Source organism: Uloborus diversus, chromosome 1 (genome assembly GCF_026930045.1).
Source record: "Uloborus diversus isolate 005 chromosome 1, Udiv.v.3.1, whole genome shotgun sequence".
NCBI classification, from domain to species: domain Eukaryota; kingdom Metazoa; phylum Arthropoda; class Arachnida; order Araneae; family Uloboridae; genus Uloborus; species Uloborus diversus.
The window spans coordinates 30,591,738-30,606,853 of NC_072731.1; the positions used below are offsets into that span (position 1 = coordinate 30,591,738).

Below are 15,116 nucleotides of genomic sequence, written 5' to 3' on the forward strand. Positions count from 1 at the left end.
ATTATTTTCAAGGTTTGGTTGGTTAGAATGGGTGTTTTGGCACAAGAGCCCTAGTAAGCTATACTGCGCCAATTCTTTTCAACGGTTTTAGAACATTTAATAATTTAAGGCACCTCATTTGCACTTTCCAGTCTCTGAAATTGTGTACTGGATTATACAGTTGTACAGTATTGTTCAAACTTTGTAAAAAAAACAGCTATTTAAGTTTAAAAGAAAAGATAAACTATAGAATTTTCATTACAACAACCATTTTTTTAATTATAAGCAGTGCAGAAAACGAAAAGGAATAGAGGTAGTGTATCATTTTTTTCCCGGACTAAACAGATTAACAATATGCAGTAGAAGTAAGATAGAAGCAATCAATACAAAAGAATTTCCAAAATACTGCATTCGGGATTAAATAAATAGCGAGATATGAAACATGTGAGTCACCAAAAATTATTTCAAGTAATATGTTACAAACGTAAGAACCATGATTTTTACAATTTTGATGCAGGATGTAGCGAGGAGCTGAGTTCGGCATATTTTGGCATTCCTCCCTCTACCATTTGTTAGAAATTTTAAAATTTGAGGTTTGTAGCCACACGTTTTCAAATATTCAAGGAATTCAGCCACTTGAAAACAAAATTAGTTTTTTCAAGCACTTTCCATTTTTTAAGCAACAATCATGCATTTTTTTGCAAGTTACGGGCCCACTTCAAAGCAGTGGCCCTAAGCTATAGCTTGTTTATCTTATAGGTGAATCCGGCCCTGTATGTAATTCATTCTTACCTGCAGATTTTTGTAATTTTTATGAAAATTCGTCAGTTTTTACGGTTAAAGGATTTTTACAATTTTATCAATCTGAACGTGTGAATCCAGAAGGTTCTTCAAAATCTTTTAATCTGTAACAACACAAAATGTCTAGTTTTTGAAATCACGCAAATTGAAAATAAACATTCTGAAAAGAAAGAAAACAAATCATAACGAGTAGATTGTTCTGTTAGTGCAAATGGGGGAGGGGGGTTCCCTTTGTTTTAGGTTCTAATTTGTAAAAATAATCATCAATTATTATAAGTGTTGCAACCGAATGCATAGCTCGTTTAGCCTATGTTTTCATTTATATAACTTGCCCAAATGGTTTTCAGTTCAAAATAGTGAATTTTGACACATTTTCAGCACCCCAGTGATAGCTGTACTATTTTTATTTAATGTTCGTTTCCCTCCCCCCCCTTTCTTTTCTCTCATCAGAAAAGGACATTTTTTCTTTTCTCTTCATTTTCATTGAACTATTCAAAAAAGAAAAAGTCATGATTTTTTTGTTTTAAGATTTTGGAAGATGTGTTGCTACTATATAAAGTCCTCCCAAAACTGGGGGGCATGGCCCCTATGTCCCACCTCTAAATCCACCCATGCCTTTCTGAACTGTTCAAAAAAGAAAAAATAATAATAATTTTTTTTTTTAAATATTTGGAAGATTGGATTGTACTATTTGTATTTAATGTTGCTTTTTCTCCCCATCAGAAAAGGACATTCGCTATTCTCTTCATTTTCAATAAACTATTCCAAAAAGAAAAAAAGAATGATTTTTTTTTTGTTTTAAGATTTTGGAAGATGGGTTATTACTCTATAAAGTCCTCCCAAAACTGGGGGGCATTGCCCCCTATGCCCCCCCTCCTATAAATCCATCCATGCCCTTCTGAACTATTCAAAAAAGAAAACTAATAATGATTTTTTTAAAAAAATTTGGAAGATGTGTTGCTATTACATAAAGTCCTCCAAAAACTGGGGGGGGGGGCATTGCCCCCCTCTGCCCACCCATAAATCCGCTCATGGACACAAGACATCAAACAACCAATCAGCGAACAGCATGTACACTCCGGGTTCAAAGCAAGGGGAAGAGACAACTAATCAGAAGCAGGGAGACAAAAAGAGTGCGACACACCGAAGAAACAGGAAAGGCAATTATAGAAATTGCTTCCAAATATCATGAAAAAATGGAGTGCTGGAAAAATCATTGAGAAGAGAATGAGAATTTTTCCAAATATAGTAAGCTTCCCAGAAATCGAGGTCATAAACAGAAGAACATTTACAAATAGTCTTTGCAGATGAAAAATCAAAACAGTGACCAGAAGTCCAACAATGCTGAGCGATGGGAGAACGAGCAAGTTCTTTATGTTTAACATAATTTTCGTGCTCTTTCAGACGGTGCTTGAGAGCACGTTTAGTTTGTCCAACATAACTAAGTCCACACTTGCAGGAGATGCTGTAAATACCCCAGTTGCCAGGGCCGATCCTAGGGTGTCGGCCGCCCCTGTGCAAAGACCTAATGTGCCGCCCCTCAAGAGTAATTTGCATATTTTGACTAATTTTTAACGTCTATATAAATCTTTCTTTAAATTTCTATGCCAAATTCGAATTTAAAAAAAAGGGGAGGGGGGGGACAGAAGAATGATCTTATAAAAAGGAAGAAATTTTTTATAGTAAGAAACTCCTTAGGTACAATTTATATCTTTGAAGAAAGTAATAGATACCAAAATTTATTAGTCGTAAAAACGCATTTTATAGTAAAATAAATAAATACCTTTGTGCTGTTGTAAAGAAACGACAAGTAACAACGTATAAAAGGCACAAATTCGCAGATGGTAATCTGCGAATTTGTGCTTTTTATATGTTGTTACTTTTCGCATTTTATAGTCTTTCTTCGGTGACATCAGAGAAGGGACAGAGGAAGGGGAAGCGTGGGGGGAGGTGTCAGGGATTCAGGAGAGCAGGATTGCTCCAAGAAAATTATCGAAATTGGCGTATGAAAAATATTTTTAGTTAATCTTTAGTTGTGTTTGGTTGCAAGGACAAAAGAGTCAAGTATATTCAAGGTGCATGGAGAAATTTTCGAAATTGACGTCAAATATCGCAATTTTAGGAACCTTTTCGAGACTTTAGGTGAAAGTAATGTTGCAGTTCTTTCCTGAAATTCTTTCAAAATTGAAACCAATTTGAAGCTATTTTTTAAGACCATAGTTTACTAACAATCGGCGTTCTGCCCGAAAAATCTCCGAAACTGAAATTTTAAATCCGCAATTTTGGGTTACCTTTGTTGACGTTGCAAGAGGGAGGGAGATTCAATCGTCTCCCATCGAAAGATTTCGAAATATAAGTTTACTAGTGGTACCCGCACGGCTTTGCCCGTAATAGAAAAATTAAAAGGTCTCTTGGTTCGCAAGTATATTTACAATTAATGTATGGTGAATTTTCTCGCCAATTGGCTTGTACCCATGTTACGGTTCCACGTTATGATAATTTCGTATCTCGCCAATTGTCTTGTGCCGATGTTAAGGTTCCACGTTATGATAATTTCGGAATTTATTCGTCCATCTTATGATATTTTTGTTCTTAAAATTGGAATAGAAAAAGAACCACATCGAATTTTCGAAAAATCGCTTCGAGGTGCACAACTCCAATGTACAAACTATCTTTGTGCCAAATTTCGTGAAAATCGGCCGAACAGTCTAGGCGCTATGCGCGTCACAGAGATCCAGACATCCTGTGGACAGAGAGACTTTCAGCTTTATTATTAGTAAAGAAGATAAAGAAAACGCAAATTTAGCCCATCTTTGGTGACGGTAGGGGATATAGCGGCTATCCTCCGGTAATTTCTCGGCACTATTTTTTCAAAAACCCGTTTTTGGCTGGATTTAAAACAATAGGGGAAACGTGAAAATATTCCGAACCAAAATATTTTTCGGAACTGATATCCATTATAGGCTATTTTGGGGAAAGAAGGATTTTGGAGCTCTTAAACGGATATTTCTAAAATCGCAATTTTATATTATCTTTGGTGATGTTAACAAAACTGGGAAGCTTCTACGGATCTTTCGAATATTTTTCAACATTAATATCTGAAAAATATATAACTATAGAATTTTTTCCACCTCACCTCGACGATTGATGGATATGCCCTAGCGCCGTGAAATGTTACATAAGCCTGGCAGTTCTCCTTCGGAATTCTTTAGAAATATAAGTCCCAAAATCGTATTTTAAGCATTGTTTGATAACGATGGGACTAAGAGCGGGCGGGGGTTCAGTGGGCCCTCACGAACTGTGTTTTTGAAACTGAAGTCAATTTCAGGCTAGTTTAGTGCAGGAATTCGCCCGTGTTATGCGGCAAACAGCTTTATCCATGTCAAGAAGATGGAAGGGATCTGGTAATAGCGATCTGATTAGTGGATATAAGAAGTTGCCTGCACTTTCTACATTAACACCGCGAGTAACAAGTGCTCTAGCTAGTATTTCTGGTAATTCAAATTTTTGAGTAAGGGTTAAAATTTCCCTTTGATCTGCTTCTTGTAACCTCCATAGTGCATTTGTTATACTGCGCTTTTAAATATCAAGTAGCATATTTTGTAAGTAAAACAAAACCACTTTACCAGAACTTTTAAACTTGTTCTACAATTGAATTTGCCATTCTTTCGAAGCGTGGTACAGCTCCAATAAACACCTTGCAAATCCCAAATTGAAGTGCTATTATATACCTTTTAATAAAGTATTAGGAGGTTATATGGGTAGAAAAAGAGATTATAGCTCCGGTTTTAATAAGCAAGTAGATAACTCTTATGCAATTCAGTTCTATGCAAGAATAACTGCAGCGATCATTGTAGGAGTGGGCGCTGTAATAGGAGCGCTTGCAGGATTAGGGCTCAGCTTTACAGCATTGTCACCTTTATTTGCAGGTGGCATTATTGGTGCTATATCTCCAGCTCTGCTAGCGCTTGTAGCTATAGGGTTGCGCTATTGCTACCGCGATAAAGTTAATAAATGGAAAAAGGAGGAAGGTATTGTAGAGAAACGTATAATATAGCAGCGTTTATACCCCCCTTTCTTTTTGCGACAATTGCAAGTGTAGCAGTTGGAGTGGGTCTTGCCGCAACCGCAAATGTCGTTCTTCCTGGTGTCTTTGCAACTTGGTGGGCAATAGCAGCAGGTGCAGGTATAGGTGCTCTCGCACTACCTACAGGAATAGTTACAGGGGTAACTGTTACGTCAATGTTTGCAGGTAATATATTTGAATCTGTTATTTCAGACGAATATGTAATTGAACCACGGACTGCTTAAGCGGAATGGAAAAGAGATTTACTCTTATTTTAAGTGGTAAAAATTTTTATGTTTGGCAGGCTTCAAGGTAATTGTTTACTGTTTGCGAAAATATTTGCATAATTTAAGCAACATCAATTGATAAAAGTTATGGAGCTTAATAAGATTGCAGCATCAATTTTACTTTCCGGGCTGATTATTGTGACAGTTAGCAATGTGGTTGATATGCTCTACAGTCCAGAGAAATATAAGATTGAACACCAAACCATAGTAGCTGCTGGCGGTGGCGAACCTCAGCAAAAAATCGAGCAAGTGGCGCTCGATATTGGAGCGCTCATGCAGAATGCTAGTTTTGAGAAAGGCAAATCAGCAACGAAGAAATGTATAGCTTGCCATAGTTTCGAGAAAAGTGGAGCAAACAAAGTAGGGCCAAACTTATGGAACGTAGTTGGAAACAAAAAAGCACACCTTGGCAACTCATTTAATTATTCAAAAGCAGTGCTTGAAAAGGGCGGAAAGTGGGGATATGAAGAGCTATTTGCCTTTTTGAAGAATCCAAAAGCTTACATAAGGGGTACGCGTATGGCGTTTGCAGGTATTTCCAATCCTCAAGAAATTGCAGATTTAGTCAGCTACTTGCGTCAACTAAGCGATAGCCCCGTTGATTTACCAAAGTAATATGGATTACTGTAAACTATTCGGTGAAAGTGGCAAGTACGTAGCATATCGAAAGCTACAGGGAAGGAGAGCTTCTATAGTCTTTTTCGGTGGGTTTGCATCGAATATTAATGGAACTAAAGCAACTGCTATTTACAAATTTTGCCAAGAAAATGATGTAGGCTCCACGGAACCGTCTAAAAACGAAATTTTCAGGTATAGTGATTGCGTTGGAGAAAAGGGGGATCCGGGGTCTTCCCCCAAAAGTTCTTGAAACTGATGTTTGAAAAACGCAATTTTAGTTTGTTTTTCAACACGTTAAGTGAGAGGGGGTGGAATTAGGGGCTTCTCTAAAGACGCTAAATGAGACTGTCTTAGGTAGTAATGTTTGCGAATGAATTTCGGGGTCCTCCACTGCAAACATTTCGAAAAATGCCAAAGCAATATTATATGACGTTTGATGATAGGAAGGGCTGTCGTCTGAAAACACGTTTCGGATTTTGGAGCCAACATTTTTTGCCTATGTTTGATTAAGTTAAGGTGGAAGAAGTGAATCAGAGACTTAATTAGGTCCTTAAGATCGATGGTTCAACCAGCGAAATTTTCCGAAAGTAAAGTCCTAGAAACGCAATTTTAAGCCTTCTTTAGTTTCGTCAAGGAGGTCATGGCATCCTTTTGGATCTTCGTTTTGGAGCTACATTTACATTTGCTTCCCGGGGCAAAAGCCCTGTCCTCCTACCTGCAGTTCATTCAAGATTTTAATCAGAAAAATTGTCCTAAAAGGGAAAAAGTACAACATTTTAGTTCGTCATTCATATATGTTACTTTCAAGGGAGTCGCAATTTTCCACTTTCTCTCCACGCATCCACAATTGTTAAACACAGAGTTTGTTAAAAAGTTTGTTGTTTGAAATGCTTGCGAGAGTATTTAATCAGTATAACTTTTTTTTAATAAATAAAATATGTCTTCATTGTTTAGATCTATAGAAGCTTGGGGGGGGGGGGGTAAACATTAGTGGCCGCCCTCGGTGCTCCTTTTAGACGGCACGATTTCATGCTTCAGAAGGGGGCCTTTCCCCTCCCCTGTATCCATGTCTGATTACCGGTTCTGTCACAAACTTTGCAACCAAATGAAGCATGTGTGTTAAGAGTAGATATGAATGGACAATAAACCAACACAATGTTCCCTAACATTCTACTTTTCTTAAACTATGCTTTGCTGTCGGGAAATCGACACATACTTTGACAATTGAACATTTAAAAATCAGCATAATTTATTCTACTTATTATAAGTTATCTTGTGAGAAATTCTTGAGGAATTTTGCTTGATTATAAGAACTATATGATGCGGCCTTCGGCCGCCCCTTGCTTTGGCCGCCCTTGTGCGGCGCACACTCTGCACACCTGCTAGGATCGGCCCTGCCAGTTGCTACGGCAATCAATAGGGTCCTTCACGTTTGCAAACTTGATCTTATTTACAGGAGAAAAAGCTATATCGAAACCTAACTTCTTCAAAATCTTTGCAACTTGATGACTGACTTTTGGATAATAACGCAAAACAATAGTATTGGAAAGTAACCGCGATCGATAGCCACTGCTTTAAGAGAAGAAAGCTCAGCACTTAAAGAATTGGTGGAAGAACAGATGTTCAAAACACGAAGCACAAAAGCCTTGAATGAGGCCAGCTTTTGGTTTGGAGAATGAGAAGAGCTCTTCTCATCCCGGGTTGACGCGTTGTTTGCCGATTGGTTGTTTGTTGTCCTGAATTCCTTGGTATAAATGCCGGCGTCCACGTGTTCGTTGTCAGTTCTCTCGCGACTTTCAGTTGCGTTGGTGAGTTCTTTGCACTGATGAAGAGGCTTCATTGTTGTCTTCAAATAGCTATATGCTGTATTTTCTTCAAAATTTGTACTTTATTTACGTTGATTTTTCGCTTTAATCATATGTACATAATTGTGAGAATGAACCAGCTAACCAGAAACAAAAATGAACAGTCATCAGCCGATCCTGGTCCAATCCGAAGGGAGAGCTAGCTCTTCCCACATAAATGTCGACAACACTTCGGTATCTGCATCAGTTGCTAGGAAGTCGCTTCCCTGGAAGCTTCGATCACGTAAACACTGAAGCTGACCGCCGCAGATGCGGTCGAAACGTTTGGAGTAACAACACTCGTACACCGGCACAACAGCCCGGAATCTCACAACATCATTATGTACATAAAGTTAACACTTCCCTAAAAATCCCAATTCCCGTCAGATCACCTGTGGTGCTGCGTGAGCGTTCGCGACAGTTGCATCGCCCCCCCCCCCTCAGAAAAAAAAGACTAGGGGCTCGTGAGCCGTGAGGTATTTAAGAAGAAATTTAGCTAAATGAGTCATTAGAATAGAGGCAACAGTTCCACAACAGCGTCAACAGACCATTAAAATCCTCTTTAGAATTGAACAACTGCACCCCCCCCCTCCAAATCCCCAATAAAATCTGGGCATTAGTCCCGAGAATTCTTTTATTGAGTGAGGACAATAATCCTTAAAGATCCCCATAAGAATAAGGACAACAGTCCCTAAAAATGCCCATTAGAATAAAGAAACTCTCTTCATAAGGAAAAAGAAAACCTATCCCTACACTGTTAAAAATTTTCCGGAAAATTTACGGTAATTGTTACTGGCATCCATGTTGCCAGTAACTATTACCGTAAAAGTCAAATGTTACTGTAAAATTTTACGGTTTCCTCGGTAGGCCACAGCAACCAGTTGGCGCTGGGATCGCTTATTTCTCCGGTATAAATTACCGTAAAAATCAGCGATGCGTCGGCGATGCAATTTTACAGTAACAATTACCAGAAAATCTTCCTGAATTTTTAACAGTGTAAAACTCCTTATCATGTTAAGGTCATCTGTTTCAGAAACTCCCTGTTAAAATAAGAGAGGAGAAAAATAATTCCAAAACCCCTATCAGAATGAGAAAAAAATTCAAAATAATATCAATATAGTCTCTCTTTTAAACCCCATCAGGAGTGGAATGTACTTCAAAAAAATCCCCTTTGAATAAGTTCTCTAAAAGTCCCCAGTAGAATAACAACGTTAGTCCCTCAAAATCCACACCAGTATCAATTCTGAAATGAAGTTAACAGCAAATCTAAAAGTCCCAATCAGGTTAAAGTCAACAGTAAAAGTTTCCATCAACACTACCGAAATCCTTGACTATCTTTAGCCGGCAGATCAGAAAAATAAATAATTAGCGCAAAACAATCAAAAGGAGAGAAAATTAATCCCCCCTTCGTCCCCCCATTATAAAAATTAAAATAAAAAGGAAATAAACTTCAAAGCAAAAGCAAGAACTTTACAAATTCATTTATTCACACTTAAGTAAAAAATGGCAATATATATTTTTTCTCAATGATTTCTTCACGTTAATTAAAACTGAGCTCGCGCAAACGATAAAATGTCTAATTTAAAATTGATTTTCACTTAAAAATGATTATAATTATTTTCCTGGTTATTTTAGGCCCTTGAATTTTTCAAATTCGTGGGAAGAAAGTCTCCTATGGAAGAATTTTTCACGGGCTTTCCAATGAAATGAAAATTATGACGATCCGATAATTATTTCGAGTAAAGAGAGCTATTTTATGCCATTTTTCGGTCTTAAAATTTGAATGGTAAGTTTTTTTTTTTTTGCGTTCGAAAATCCTCCCTACGACTACAGCTTTTCAAAGGTTTTCACATGCAGCAGAACTCGATCAAATACGACTTTTATTGAATCAGATACTTACAAATTATTGATTTTCTTTAAAATTGGAATTAAAAACTTGGAATATCTTTTTCTTAGACGAAAGACACCCCCTGTACCCGTGACAACGTGCGCATAAAATTTTATAATGATCAGTTGAGTAGTTAAGGCTTGAAAAAGTAACAAACAAAGGAATAAGCAAACTGATTTTCGCACTTAATAATACTAGTGAGGATAAAGAGTATCTGGGAAATGGGATATTTAAGGTATTTAATACCCTCCCCCCCCCCTTTTTTAAGGATAAATATAAAATATAGTTGATATTATCATAGTCAAAAGGAAAATGCAATTTCTGACTCATGCATTTTAATGTAATTAAATCTTTGAAAGAAATAAAAATAGATTTAAGTGAGATAAAATATTTAGATTTTCGATCTGACAAAAAACACTTTCATAGTCTTTTGGATGAGAATGCGTTACACCCTAGAAAATGCCCTTTCGCATTTAAATTAAATAGGACGTGAAAACCTTTCTATTTCCTTTTACCGTGAAAGTTTTCGATGAATTTTTATGATTCATGGGAGAGACGACGCATCCTCTGCCAAATTCCACCCAGTAAAAGACGATGAAGTTGTTCACGCATATGAATTTCACAAACTTCAATGTGCGAAAATTGCAATTACAGAAATTTGTCATTCGCCAGTCATTTTGACTAACGCGTTGAAATTCGTCACAGACAGAAAATATTTTCTCTCAAACTCTGCTAATTGTCGAATTTTAAAATCTCGTATCCTGTCCTGATCATTAGACAGACACACGCACACACACACACACACACACAAAAAGACTACACATATACTGCCGTGCTAAGCACAAAAGCACTTTTTGTCAAATTTGAGATACGGTCACTAGATGGCTCTTTGTCACATATTCCACCTGAATACAACTTTTTACGGTTATTTGTCAATGGGAAATATTTTTTCAACAATTGTGAAAAAGTTGCATCTGAATCAAATACATGGAGGCGCAAAACTTTGAACATCAATTTCTCCTTTTGAAATCAGCTGCAGATACCACTTTTGCGCTTAGCACGACAGTATAGTGTAGAGAATATTTTAGTACAAGAAAGTCGCCCGTCAAGGTATGACGGGTGAAAGTTGCTTTTCTTCTACATTTGAACGAAGCAATTGCCTGTTTGATGATATTTTGATAGTTGAAATTTCAACCCCAACTCCAGTGAATTAAGCCTAAACTCCAGTAGATAGCGTTCATAGTTGACCGCTTTATTCGTTTCTTCATTCTCCTGAAATGACACAGCTTTACCAGTAAAACAGTTAAGTTACCGGATCGAGTTCAGCCTTCTCACAATAAAGTCTTTCCCTGCATGTTAAACATTGCCAAAACATATTATCAAATGAGCATACCGTGGCGCGAGTTTCATTGTTGAAACACGCGGGTTACTCGATCATAGGCTATTATTTCTATGAGGATTTAAAGATGATTCATACTATATTGTTTTTTAGCTTAATATAGAGTGTGATAATGTATTTTAGAATGATTTTAAAATTCTGTTTTTAATTAAATGAAAATATTTTTTTCAATTATTATTATTATTACTTGTAAGTGATATTTCACACTAAATTGTTGACCAACTATTTAGTAAGAAAAATTTTTAATAATAATAATAATTCATAAACACTTGCAAACTGAATGCAGCGTCCACAAATGTTGTCACTCTTTGAGGGGAAGGGGATTCGTGAAATTAGGGGAAGGGAAGGGGCAGGGGAGGAGGGATCAAAAATGTTGAAAGTAAGTGTGACATCCTTTATAGACAGTCTCTATTCCAGATTATTATTTTGCAGTAAAGTGAGGAAATTTTCAACGGAATCACTTCAATTTTATTTGAATGACTGTTTGAATTTTACATGGGGGTTTGAAGTTTTAAAAATTGTTCTGAGTAGTTATTGAAGCTCTTTTCATATATTGCATAGTGTTAACAAATTAGCTAATAAGAGTTTTAGCGTTTTGACTAAAGCAAGCTGCATGTATAGTCAAAAGTTTTTTTTTTTTTTTTAAATCACATTTCCCTGCGGTTATACGTAAGTTGAAATTTTTGTGTATGTTTAGAAAAGTGGGTTAAATTAGGAAGGGGGGACCCTCGTCCCCTTTTAGCTATTACTCACCAACCCACAGAAACGACAAGCAGTTTTGTTTGGAAGACTTCGCGATCCAATCTCGTTGCGCTCGCTCTTTTGATATTACGTTATAGGCCAGGTGTGAATTTAGCAATATGGTCAAATGCTTCTCTAAAATATCTGACCTTAAGTGTTGTTGTGCCAGTTTGTGAAACTCTAGGCATAGAAAATCCAACCGAATTAAACCTTTCGTTTTAAAATCCTTCGCTATTTTTCCTGTTTTAGACTCCTTCAGAGCTATAAATAGAATCATCTCAACTGGCAACTTGCCAAATTCATGACAAACGAGGTCAGACTATGAATTTATATTAAAGTTTTCGTTTGGTACCTTTCTGACCATGTGACGTCAGAAAATGTAACACGAGAGTCCATTTACTCCTACGGATAACACTGCCGTAGGCAGGTAAAGGGCAGTAACTGCAAATTTTTCATTTTTCTTTCTTTTTTTTTTTTTTTGCATTTTTATCATCTTTTATACGTTACCTTAATTGTACAAGCTCGCTTATTTGGTTTCCCCTGAGAAGAAGGCGCGAAAAAAACGTCTAATTCCAGCATTTTCCTGTTGTTAGTATCGAATCCACCACACGTTTCTTCAAATATCTCAACAACTCATTTCTGCAGATACTGCCGTTTACCTGCACACTGCAGAATACCATCCTTCTTCTTCACTTTTCTCTACTTTTTGTTTTATGGGTTTAATCGATTTGGCAAGTGAAGCATTCATATGTACAGGTAGTTATCCAAATAATGGAAACACTTATATATAAAAGTGACATTTTTGAATATGCTTCGTAAGTAATGAAGAACAAAATTAGGTATCTGTCTTTTTTTTTTTTATAAATAGCAATGTAAATATTCTGGTTGTGCAGGGTGACTTATAATTGAAGCTCAGAAGACTTGGATTTTTTTCAAGCACGTGAAATGTCAGACCTCTTAAACTTTAAAAGAGGCCACATTGTTGGAGCGCGTCTAATTGGAGTAAGTGCGACTGAAATATCTCAACTATTTGGTGTTTCTAGAGGTACAGTATCTGAAGGGTCATGACAGCATACACACAACGTGGTATGACAAGCACGGCAAAGTAAAATAGTCGACGGAAAGAGAAGCTCAGTGAAAGTAACCGACGGGTATTGAAGCGGATTGTAATGTCTAAAAAGCGAATAACAGCAGCAAAGGCGACCACAGAACTCAATCACCATCTGGATTCACCAGTGTGAGTGATTGCAGTCAGAAGAACCTTTATTTACCGAACATTTACAGCAGAGTAGTCATTCCCAACACACTTGTCACAGAGTGTTTCCATTATTTTGATAACTACCTGCATGCACTCGCATAGAAACTGCATAAAATGATTGTTCAACTCAAAATATATCGCTTTTCATAGAATTGAGAAAAGCAAGCAAGCTTGTGCCGAAATAGAGTGCCCGGATTATGGAGTCACAGGCCCGAGAGAAAGAGTTCATTCTGCTTCCTCCACAGAAAAAGAAAACACTAATCAAGGTTCTCATACGAGCGACCAGGCACATCAAGCAGCTTTGAAACAAAGGTAATAAGTTAATTTTATGAGACAAAAAGCTTTAAGTGCAGAAAAAACTTAATATATTTTAGTTTAATGCGTGGTTTTTATCGACATACAGAGCTTGTACAATAGGGTGGTTCAAAAATACATGTAAAAAAAGTTTCTCCTAGATAACAGGACACCTCTTAATATTTTTAGACTTGTGGATAGTAATATAAATATACTGGAAGAATTTTAGATTCCTATTTCAACTTCATTGTTTTATGCTATTTAAATCTCAGGCTAACATGGATATTAGGAAAAATTATTATTTTAGCAGGGTAGTGGAACCTTGGAACAGCTTACCGGAAAAGGAGGTAATGAGCAAGGGAGTAGATGGTTTTAAGAGGGCCATTGATACTCACTGGGGATTGTAAATTGACTAGGACCAGTCTATCTGGGCCCAGAGCCTGTTGCTGGTCGTCACTTTTGAAAGAGGGTGCTCAACAAGCTCCCCCAAACTTAACCAGTATGGGGAGGGAGGTTAAAAAAATACATTGAACTGAAAAAACAATGCTACATATTATAATATACACGAGTAATATGCATATACATTGCAATAAAATAATCATAGCTGGGGAAATAAAAGCAGCTGGGGAAATTAAATGTTTCTAAATTTGTGACATTTTCTATGCTAAGGCTAATGTTAAATTGAGCACCATCTTAAAATTTGAGTAAGAAGCTAAAACTTTTACACCATAATACTATTAGTAAATCTAAAAAAATAGGGGGTGTCCTGGACTCTAGCCGGAAAATTTTTTTCTTGAACCACCCTATTGTGCAAGTTTTGGTGCGATATGTTTTTCTGCAAGCTAAAGTTCTTATTGATGTAAATTATTGGTTTGTAGCTTTGGTATTCTACATGGCGTATAGTACATCTAAGAGTGTGTAGGAAAATTATTAATTTAAAAAATATCAGGTGTAATTTTGAACAGTTGAAAGCAGAAGTTTTCAGACGATATGAAAAAATTCAATATTTAAATACCATCGAGCCCGCTTATTGGAATATCGGTTAAAAGAGTATCTCGCTTAATCTATACCAATATTATAAAGAGAGAGGACTAATTTTTGTGTGTTTATATGTTCGAGGTAATCTCCGGAACTATTGCAACTATTTGAAAAATTCTTTCACTGTACGAAAAGTGCCTTCTTACTGAGTGACATAGGCTATAATTCGAAAAAAAAAATCCAATAAATAGTTCTTTTTAACCGACTTCAAAAAGGAGGCGGTTATCAGTTCATACCGTATGTATGTTTTTTTTTTTTTTTGTTTGTCCACTCATAGCGTCTCACCTAGTGAACCGATTTTGATGATTCTTTTTTTAATGGATAGGGGATGGCTCAACTTAGGTCCCATTACTTTGTTTGACCATATTTGTTCTTTAGAAAAAAAGTTATGGGCAAAAAACAGTAAATTTTATGCAATTTCCAAATGATATCGTAGCGAAGTTCGCACTTTTCATCCGTGGATAACGGCGGCTCAGTGGTAGAATTCTCGCCTCCAACACGAGCGACCAGAGTTCAAATCCCGACTAAGACGAAGTGAATTTTACTAAAATTTCCTTTCTACTGTTTCCCCTATTTTCTCGAATGTTCTATTAATTTCTGCATCTTTCCGAGTCTGGAAAGTTCCAGCACTTTCTCAAGTTGTATATAAGGAGATGTAACGTTCTTCGTGGTTCTGAATAAAGATCTCGAATTGAGACTAACGAGTATTCGCTTCATTTGGCTTTCACATTGTCTTCGCTATCTTCATCTACGCGACAATATGAAACTCATTGTTATAAAAGTTTGGTGCCATATAACAGTAATTGTAATGATAATTTTGAATAAAGGCTTTTCTAAAGCAATACAGTGATATAGAGCCGAACTTCTTAATTTTACTGAAATATCTACATTTACACTAAAAAG

At 36.6% G+C, this 15,116-nt stretch overlaps 1 protein-coding gene across 2 annotated transcripts in view; it reads left to right on the forward strand.

Moving 5' to 3' along the window:
• The window catches only part of LOC129228634 (pyridine nucleotide-disulfide oxidoreductase domain-containing protein 1-like), a 271,523-nt gene that overhangs the window by 240,858 nt on the left and 15,549 nt on the right, over positions 1-15,116 (forward strand). For both annotated transcript variants that reach the window (XR_008580920.1, XR_008580921.1), the window contains exon 13: positions 13,032-13,193. The gene's annotated coding sequence lies outside the window, so the exon portion shown is untranslated. The remainder of the gene's footprint in view (positions 1-13,031; positions 13,194-15,116) is intronic.